This window comes from Pristiophorus japonicus, chromosome 15 (assembly GCF_044704955.1).
Source record: "Pristiophorus japonicus isolate sPriJap1 chromosome 15, sPriJap1.hap1, whole genome shotgun sequence".
In the NCBI taxonomy this organism is placed as follows: Eukaryota; Metazoa; Chordata; class Chondrichthyes; family Pristiophoridae; genus Pristiophorus; species Pristiophorus japonicus.
The window spans coordinates 176,390,533-176,401,050 of NC_091991.1; positions in this window are offsets into that span (position 1 = coordinate 176,390,533).

A 10,518-nucleotide genomic window follows, 5' to 3' on the forward strand; every position below is an offset into this window, starting at 1 on the left:
GGGTTGTTTATTTCCCACTCTAGCCCGGGTTGTCTATTTCCCACTCTAGCCCGGGTTGTCTATTTCCCACTCTAGCCCGGGTTGTCTATTTCCCACTCTAGCCCGGGTTGTCTATTTCCCACTCTCGCCCGGGTTGTCTTTATCCCACTCTAGCCCGGGTTGTTTATTTCCCACTCTAGCCCGGGTTGTCTATTTCCCACTCTAGCCCGGGTTGTCTATTTCCCACTCTAGCCCGGGTTGTCTATTTCCCACTCTAGCCCGGGTTGTCTATTTCCCACTCTAGCCCGGGTTGTCTATTTCCCACTCTAGCCCGGGTTGTCTATATCCCATTCTAGCCCGGGTTGTCTATTTCCCACTCTCACCCGGGTTGTCTATTTCCCACCCGAGTCAAGAGGTACTGAGACCAGTTTTGGTTCCATACTGCTACTGGCGTCACCAACTCGGGTTGGACGTATTCCCAGAGCTTTGATCACATGGCCTCCTGCCTCTAACCACCATTGGTCGCCCGACATGTCCATCCTCGCGTGGCCCCGCCTTCCCACAGTCAATGGGAATGAAAGACTTGTATTTATATAGCGCCTTTCATAACCACCAGATGTCTCAAAGGGACCTTTCAAAGTGCTTTACAGCCAATGAAGTACTTTTGGAGTGTAGTCACTGTTGTAATGTGGGAAACACGGCAGCCAATTTTTGCACAGCAAGCTCCCACAAACAGCAATGTGATAATCTGCTTTTTGTTATGTTGATTGAGGAATAAATATTAGCCAGGACACTGTGGATAACTCCCCTGCTCTTCTTCGAAATAGCGCCATGGGATCTTTTACACACACCCAAGAGAGTAGACGTGGCCTCGGTTTAACGTCTCATCTGAAAAATGGCACCTCCGACAGTGCAGCACTCCCTCAGCACTGCACTGGGAGTGTCAGCCTGGATTCTGTGCTTCAGTCCCTGGAGTGGGACTTTAACCCACGAACTTCTGACTCCGAGGCGAGAGTGCTGCCCACTGAGCCACAGCTTTCACTGACTCATCTTTCCCCGATTGGATGATCCTTGACTGTCAGTCAGTCTTTTTAACCTCCCACCCCCTCCTCCCCCCACCTCCAGTATTTCTACAGAACAAACAGAAGCGTTCAAGGAAAATGAAAAAAAGCATCATTTATTTAACGCTCTGGTGATTTTTCTTTCGTGGGTTGCTAACAGCACGGACCCGGGGATTAATCTTCAACTGTTGGAGACTCCAGGCAGGCACCCCCTCCTCCCTCCTGCCAGGGGAGCCGGGCACCTCCCTGCTTTACTGTGGGTGGTGCAGCGACTGGCTCCGAGTTACCATGGTAATGCCTGCGTGGATTCCAGGCGTTCCCTCGCCGCTGGCCAACGCCACTGATCCAGCATTGGAGCAGCGTTTGAGCCGCAACCATCACAGGGCTTTGGGAAACATTATTTTTAGATCAGATAACCGCCATTCTTCACATCTAAGTGGAGAGTTTGCAATGGCTGGAGGGAAATTACTTTCTTTTTAATTGGCTTTCTGCAGAAAACCTCAGCCAGCGAACTGACACAGTGACAGGCGGCATTGCCATTTGATGTCGGTGTTCCAAGTGCCCGGTGAGAGTTGACAGCTCAGGGCCTTTCTTCACTGCAACATACCTGCCACTCGTTTCTCCTGGGGGATGAGAGGATTCCAATCTCGACCCCCCCCCCAAACCCCGCCTCCCCCCTTCCCTCCGCCCCACCCCACCTTCCCCTCCCCCCTGCCCCGCCTTCCCCGCTCCGCCCCCTCCACCGCCTCCCTACCCCCCCACCTTTCCCCCCGCCTTCCCCTCCCCTCCCCCCCCCACCGCCTTTCCCCTGCCCCCCTGCCTCCCCGCCCCCTCCTTCCCCCGCCGCCAGCCTTCCCCCCGCCCCCAGACTTCCCCCCTTTCCCCCCTGCATTCCACCCTAACCCCCTCCGCTTCCCCTCCCCCCCGCCCCTCTCCCCTCCGCCACCCTGTCAGGTGGTTTTGCATGGTTATTTTGTTTTTCCAGTATCAAATTTGTTTTTTATGTTCATCACATTTAAAACCAACAGTTTGACTTACTGCCTTACTCCTGCTTTTAAAATTCCCGTTCTCCTGTTCAAATCCCTCCATGACCTCCCCCCCCCCCCCCCCCTCTGCCCCCCATATCGCTGTGACCTCCTCCAGTCCCACAACCCTCCCCGAGATCTCTGCCCTCTTCCAAGCGAAATCAGGGATAGCATTAAAGCCAAGGAAGTGGCATACAAATTGGCCAGAAATAGCAGCGAACCCGGGGACTGGGAGAAATTTAGAACTCAGCAGAGGAGGACAAAGGGTTTGATTAGGGCAGGGAAAATGGAGTACGAGAAGAAGCTTGCAGGGAACATTAAGAAGGATTGCAAAAGTTTCTATAGATATGTAAAGAGAAAAAGGTCCCCTGCAGTCAGAATCAGGGGAAGTCATAACGGGGAACAAAGAAATGGCGGACCAATTGAACAAGTACTTTGGTTCGGTATTCACTGAGGAGGACACAAACAACCTTCTGGATATAAAAGGGTTCGGAGGGTCTAGTAAGGAGGAGGAACTGAGGGAAATCCTTATTAGTCGGGAAATTGTGTTGGGGAAATTGATGGGATTGAAGGCCGATAAATCCCCAGGGCCTGATGGACTGCATCCCAGAGTACTTAAGGAGGTGGCCTTGGAAATAGCGGATGCATTGACAGTCATTTTCCAACATTCCATTGACTCTGGATAAGTTCCTATGGAGTGGAGGGTAGCCAATGTAACCCCACTTTTTAAAAAAGGAGGGAGAGAGAAAACAGAAAATTATAGACCGGTCAGCCTGACATCGGTAGTGGGTAAAATGATGGAATCAATTATTAAGGATGTCATAGCAGTGCATTTGGAAAGAGGTAATATGATAGGTCCAAGTCAACATGGATTTGTGAAAGGGAAATCATGCTTGACAAATCTTCTGGAATTTTTTGAGGATGTTTCCAGTAGAGTGGACAAGGGAGAACCAGTTGATATGGTATATTTGGACTTTCAGAAGGCTTTCGACAAGGTCCCACACAAGAGATTAATGTGCAAAGTTAAAGCACATGGGATTGGGGGTAGTGTGCTGACATGGATTGAGAACTGGTTGTCAGACAGGAAGCAAAGAGTAGGACTAAATGGGGACTTTTCAGAATGGCAGGCAGTGACTAGTGGGGTACCGCAAGGTTCTGTGCTGGGGCCCCAGCTGTTTACACTGTACATTAATGATTTAGACGAGGGGATTAAATGTAGTATCTCCAAATTTGCGGATGACACTAAGTTGGGTGGCAGTGTGAGCTGCGAGGAGGATGCTATGAGGCTGCAGAGCGACTTGGATAGGTTAGGTGAGTGGGCAAATGCATGGCAGATGAAGTATAATGTGGATAAATGTGAGGTTATCCACTTTGGTGGTAAAAACAGAGAGACAGACTATTATCTGAATGGTGACAGATTAAGAAAAGGGGAGGTGCAGCGAGACCTGGGTGTCATGGTACATCAGTCATTGAAGGTTGGCATGCAGGTATAGCAGGCGGTTAAGAAAGCAAATGGCATGTTGGCCTTCATAGCGAGGGGATTTGAGTACAGGGGCAGGGAGGTGTTACTACAGTTGTACAGGGCCTTGGTGAGGCCACACCTGGAGTATTGTGTACAGTTTTGGTCTCCTAACCTGAGGAAGGACATTCTTGCTATTGAGGGAGTGCAGCGAAGGTTCACCAGACTGATTCCCGGGATGGCGGGACTGACCTATCAAGAAAGATTGGATCAACTGGGCTTGTATTCACTGGAGTTCAGAAGAGTGAGAGGGGACCTCATAGAAACGTTTAAAATTCTGATGGGTTAGACAGGTTAGATGCAGGAAGAATGTTCCCAATGTTGGGGAAGTCCAGTACCAGGGGACACAGTCTAAGGATAAGGGGGAAGCCATTTAGGACCGAGATGAGGAGAAATTTCTTCACCCAGAGAGTGGTGAACCTGTGGAATTCTCTACCACAGAAAGTTGTTGAGGCCAATTCACTGAATATATTCAAAAAGGAGTTAGATGAAGTCCTTACTACTAGGGGAATCAAGGGGTATGGTGAGAAAGCAGGAATGGGGTACTGAAGTTGCATGTTCAGTCATGAACTCATTGAATGGCGGTGCAGGCTAGAAGGGCCGAATGGCCTACTCCTGCACCTATTTTCTATGTTTCTATGTTTCTATGTTAATTACAGCCTCTTATGCTGTGTTCAGATTCAACATGCCAAGCGTTTATTTTAGACAGATTTGTTTGTGTCAGGAATGAATTGGAATTTGCGTCTGTGGCTCTCGCTCGGTGAGTTTTTGATCCTAATCAAACTTGATCCTGTGCACACAACGCACTTTGGTGCCATCAATCTGTTCAACGATCCAAGGCCTTGAAGACAAAAAAAAGCCTGGTCCTTGATTGATTGATTGATTGATCCATCCTTTATCAGTCCGCCAGGCCTGCCAATTTTAAGAGCTGAAACTTTCCAGCTTTCACTTGCTCCCAGCCAGCTCTCTCCCACTCCCTGTGCTATATCCCTGGTCCCAGCCAGCTCTCGCCCACTCCCTGTGCTGTATTCCTGGTCCCAGCCAGCTCTCTCCCACTCGCTGTGCTATATTCCTGGTCCCAGCCAGCCCTCTCCCAGTCCTTTTGAAGTGAGGGATCATATTCCTTTAGATAATGGGATGTTTTTGAAACATCCAATGAGCTGAAATGGGAGGGAAGGAAGCTTAAGAGAGAAAGCAACAGGGGAACGAAGGGGGAGAGAGAGAGTGAGAGATAAAAGCAGTACAGGAGAGGGAGAGGGGAGGTGGGAGGATAGAGAAAGAAAAAAGAAAGACTTGCATTTCTATAACACCTTTCACGACCACCGGACGTCTCAAAGCGCTTTGCAGCCAAAAGAAATACTTTTGGAGTGCAGTCACTGTTGTAATGTGGGAATGTTTTCACTCCCAACAAACAGTTATCATTATTCATTCTTCTCAAAGAATGAGAAGAGAGAAGGAGGATTAAAAGATGAGGTTTCGGGGGATGGGGCAGAGTAGGAGGGATGATAGAGAGCATGGCATGGTGCTGCTATCTGCGTACAGGGACCTTACAGAAATTACAGGCACGAATAGGCCACCTGGTGCATCAAGCCTGCCCCCCACATGGTAGCTGGAGCATTCTGAGCAAACACGGCCCAACGCCCCCCGCTCCCCCCCCTCGACCCATCGCTCGCCCCTCCTCGCCCCCATCGCTCGCCCCCCCATCGCTCGCTCACACTCGCCCCCATCGCTCGCCCCCCCTTGCCCCCATCGCTCGCCCCCCCATCGCTCGCTCACACTCGCCCCCATCGCTCGCTCACACTCGCCCCCATCGCTCGCCCCCCCTCGCCCCCATCGCTCGCCCCCCCATCGCCCCCATCGCTCGCCCCCCCTCGCCCCCATCGCTCGCCCCCCCATCGCCCCCATCGCTCGCCCCCCCTCGCCCCCATCGCTCGCCCCCCCTCGCCCCCATCGCTCGCCCCCCCATCGCCCCCATCGCTCGCCCCCCCTCGCCCCCATCGCTCGCCCCCCCTCGCCCCCATCGCTCGCCCCCCCATCGCCCCCATCGCTCGCCCCCCCATCGCTCGCTCACACTCGCCCCCATCGCTCGCCCCCCCTCGCCCCCATCGCTCGCCCCCCTCAACCCATCGCTCGCCCCCCATCGCCCCCATCGCTCGCCCCCCCATCGCTCGCTCACACTCGCCCCCATCGCTCGCCCCCCCTCGCCCCCATCGCTCGCCCCCCCATCGCCCCCATCGCTCGCCCCCCCATCGCTCGCTCACACTCGCCCCCATCGCTCGCCCCCCTCGCCCCCATCGCTTCCCCCCCTCAACCCATCGCTCGCCCCCCATCGCCCCCATCGCTCGCCCCCCTCGCCCCCATCGCTCCCCCCATCGCTCGCCTCCCCATCGCCCCCATCGCTCGCCCCCCTCGCCCCCATCGCTCCCCCCATCGCTCGCCTCCCCATCGCCCCCATCGCTCGCCCCCCCTCGCCCCCATCACTCCCCCCATCGCTCGCCCCCATCGCCCCCATCGCTCGCCCCCCCTCGCCCCCATCGCTCGCCCCCCCATCGCCCCCATCGCTCGCCCCCATCGCCCCCATCGCTCGCCCCCCTCGCCCCCATCGCTCCCCCCATCGCTCGCCCCCCCTTGCCCCTTCGCTCGCCCCCCCTCGCCCCCATCGCTCCCCCCATCGCTCGCCCCCATCACCCCCATTGCTCGCCCCTGCTCGCCCCCATCACCCCTCCCTCCCGCCCTAAATGCCTCCAGGGCCTTGTAATCTCCTGGGAGAGTCAAAGAAACAGAGAAAAACCCCCAGGGGGAAATAAAACTCAGCAAACTTCCTCTCCGACCCTCTCAGGCGATGGAAACCAAATCCAGGAGATCACACGGACCGAGTGGTCTGTCGCGAGACAATGTGATGTCTGCCCCAGTCAGGAACCAGCCCAGCTCTCGCTTGAAGGCAGAGAGCCAGCCCCCACCGCACCAGCCCGCAATGTCGCCCAGATGCTCACGGCTCTCTGGGAGAGGAGGACCCAGTCCACACCCCGAGGGGTTTTAACACATGTGTCTGACCTCTGGCCTCGAAAGGTTGGGCCTCTCTGCACTAGAGGAGGCCACAGATAGAACGGCTGGAGCCAGGGCTAAGCCGTCCACCTCCCCGCCCCCTCTCGCCTGGGGAAGGAATTGCCTCAAAAGGGGGCAGAATGAGGAAGCAAAAAATAAAAAGTGACTGGTTTTGTGGTAACTGGTAGCAAACTGAACCTTCCATCACTCCCAACAAGCAGTCATCATTATTCATTAAAGCACAATGTGTCACCAAGGGATGGAAGCGATGGGGGAGGGATGGGCACTGATTGGCTCCCACACTGAATCACACACAGCGACTGTCACCTTGGCTCATTGTGTTCTTGGGGAAAGACTTTCCTTTCTTTAAATAAAATCCTTCTGTGCAAGCTGGGCCCAGCCTGTTTCTGCTAATGCTGCAAATAACAAGGAACAGATGAAGTCTGGAGGGAGAATAGGGTCGCCTACTCTGGTTGCACATATTCCTGGAGGTTTGATCGCGTGACCTCCCACCTCCAACCGCCCCACCCCCCACTCTCCCGCCATTGGTCCATCGTCCAACCGCCCCCCCCCCACTCTCCCGCTATTGGTCCATCCTCCAACCGCCCTCCCCCCCACTCTCCCGCCATTGGTCCATCCTCCAACCACCCCACCCCACCCACTCTCCTGCCATTGGTCCATTCTCCAACCGCCCCACCCCCCCCCCACTCTCCTGCCATTGGTCCATCCTCCAACTGCCCCACCCCCCCCACTCTCCCGCCATTGGTCCATCCTCCAACCGCCCCACCCCCCCCCACTCTCCTGCCATTGGTCCATTTTCCAACCGCCCCACCCCACACTCTCCCGCCATTAGTCCACCCTCCAATCGCCCCACCCCGCACTCTCCCGCCATTGGTCCATTCTCCAACCGCCCCACCCCACACTCTCCCGCCATTAGTCCATCCTCCAATCGCCCCACCCCGCACTCTCCCGCCATTGGTCCATTCTCCAACCGCCCCACCCCACACTCTCCCACCATTGGTCCATCCTCCAACCGCCCCACCCCCCCACTCTCCCGCCATTGGTCCATTCTCCAACCGCCCCACCCACCACTCTCCCGTCATTGGTCCATTCTCCAACCGCCCCACCCCCCACTCTCCCGTCATTGGTCCATTCTCCAACCGCCCCACCCCCCATTCTCCCGTCATTGGTCCATTCTCCAACCACCCCACCTCCCACTCTCAGATCATTGGTCCATTCTCCAACCGCCCCACCCCCCACTCTCCCACCATTGGTCCATTCTCCAACCGTCCCACCCCACACTCTACCGCCATTGGTTCATTCTCCAACCGCCCCGCCCCCCACACTCCCGCCATTGGTCCATTCTCCAACTGCCTCACTCTCCTGCCATTGGTCCATTTTCCAATCGCCCCGCCCCCACTTTCCCACCATTGGTCCATTCTCCAACCGCCCCAACCTCAATCCCCCACCATTGACCCATTTTCCAATCGCCCCACCCCCACTCTCGCAACATTGGTCCATTCTCCAACCACCCTGCCCCCCCATTCTCCCGCCATTGGTCCATCTTCCAACTGCCCCGCCCCCCACTCTTTCGCCATTGGTCACCCGACACGTCCATCCTCGCAATTCCCCACCTCTTTTCACGGCCAATGAGAAAGTGAACAGCCTCTTCATTACCCGATTGGATGATAATTAACTGTCAGTCAAACAGCCGTTTTTTTCCCCGTCTCCAATATTTCTAAAACTAATAAAACAAAATTATTCAAAGAAAATGCATAAAAAACACAATTCTTTTAATCATCCCATTGTGGCTTTCCAAAGGGAGTTGGATAAGTACCCAAAGGAAAGAATTTGCAGGGCTACGGGGAAAGGGTGGGGGAGTGGGACTAGCTGAAGTGCTCTTGCAGAGAGCCGGCATGGGCTCGATGGGCTGAATGGCCTCCGCCTGTGCTGTAACCATTCTATGATTCTATGCTCAAGCTCACTGTGTCCTAAGCATTGGCCAGAATTTTGAGAGGAATGAACGAGCGGGTTGGGGGCATGAGGGGAGAGTGAAAGTTGTGAAAATCTAAAAGCCGCTCCCAACCCGTCCGCCTTCACCTATTTCTCCAGCGAGACACAAGGCGGCTTGGCAATTTACATATTATAATGAGGCCCTGAACCCTCGATTTTACTGCCGGAGGCCGGGGATCCTGGGGCTCGGGACTCCAGGTGGCTGCAACAAGGTGGCCCCAGCCTTGGGGAGCGATCCTTGTGGGAGGAGGATTGCTTCCTCCCTGGGCCCCCTGACCTCTCCCACCTGCATCCCCCCTCCCCCCCCTCCTCCCGGGGTCAGGGATCAGAACTCCACGCCCCTCCCCCACCCCCGCACTGTAATGTAGTTGCTCCATGTGGTCATGAAAGGCGCTATATAAATCCAAGTCTTTCTTTCTTTTCATGGCTTCTTTGCTTAAGAATTCATAGCAACACAGTGCCATTAAGAACTAGTTGGTTTATGATCAAAGGTTTAGCAATCACACTACACATTATCAGTTCATCCACTAGGCTCACAACTGCATACCTCATCGTGGATCCCCTACTGGCTGGGGTTTTATTGAGGCTTGTGAACATCACATGAATGGCTAAGCCACTCCCAACTCAACAGCTCTACAAACCCGTGAGCATACTCCCAGGTGCATACATTAAATCCACCTCCCGGGCTTGGAAGCCCCCGGCAGATCACGACTCAGCCCCGGGGTCGGGAATCGGACCCCTCCCACCCCCCTTCCACCACTCCACAGCTTCAAACTGCGTCCCCCATCCCCCCCGCCCCACCCTCCTGGGCCCAGCACCTGCCTGGCCATGCTGCCTTCTGGTCCCTGTTCCCTGCATGACTGGAAGCTGGCCTATCAATCAGGCTGCCATCGGATGGGGAACCCGCCCATTACCTCACACGCACAGACACACACTGGAGTTAAAATTCCACAGCATGACCTTGCGGGTTTCCCATCGTCTCCCGGGTCCCCGCTGCACTGTGCGGGTGAGGAACAGGAAGATCCAGCTCGATGTATGGTTGTACCATCAGGGGCTTCTGCTTGGTGCCAGCTGTGGCTCAGTGGGCAGCACACTCGCCTCTGAGTCAGAAGGTTGTGGGTTCAAATCCCACACCGGAGACTTGAGCACATAAATCTAGGCTGACACTCCAGTGCAGCGCTGAGGGAGTGCTGCACTGTCGGAGGTGCCGTCTTTCGGATGAGACGTCTGCTCTCTCAGGTGGACGTAAAAGATCCCATGGCACTGTTTCGAAGAAGCGCAGGCAAGTTATCCCCAGTGTCCTGGCCAATATTTATTCCTCAATCAACATAACAAAAACAGATTATCTGGTCATTTATCACATTGCAGTTTGTGGGAGCTTGCTGTGCGCAAATTGGCTGCCACGTTTGCAACAGTGACTACACTCCAAAAGTACCTCATTGGCTGCAAAGCGCTTTGAAACGTCTGGTGGTCATGAAAGGCACTATAAAAATCCAAGTCTTTTTAAAAATAAGAAAGAATGACCCGCTAAGCCATCTATGTTTTCCTGTAGTCCTTCACAATTTGTCATACACCCCACCACCTCCTCCCCAACCCCAATTTGGTGTCATTTTTTTTGCAGTGGGGGGGTGCAGATGGAGAATGGCGAGTTCTTCTGTTTATAAAAAAAGATCATCTCACTTCATACTCCTAACTTCTCACCTTTAAATGTGTGGCCCAAGTATTTGAACCTTCACCAGAGTCCACACTTCCCCTGGCTGGGTCCTCCGGCCTTCTTCACAATAAGGAAAATGTAAGTTTGTGCCAGGAGTATCCCCAGAGCTGTCCTTCACCGGATGTGTATCGGTAGCTCAGCTCGCAACCACGACACTGTGTA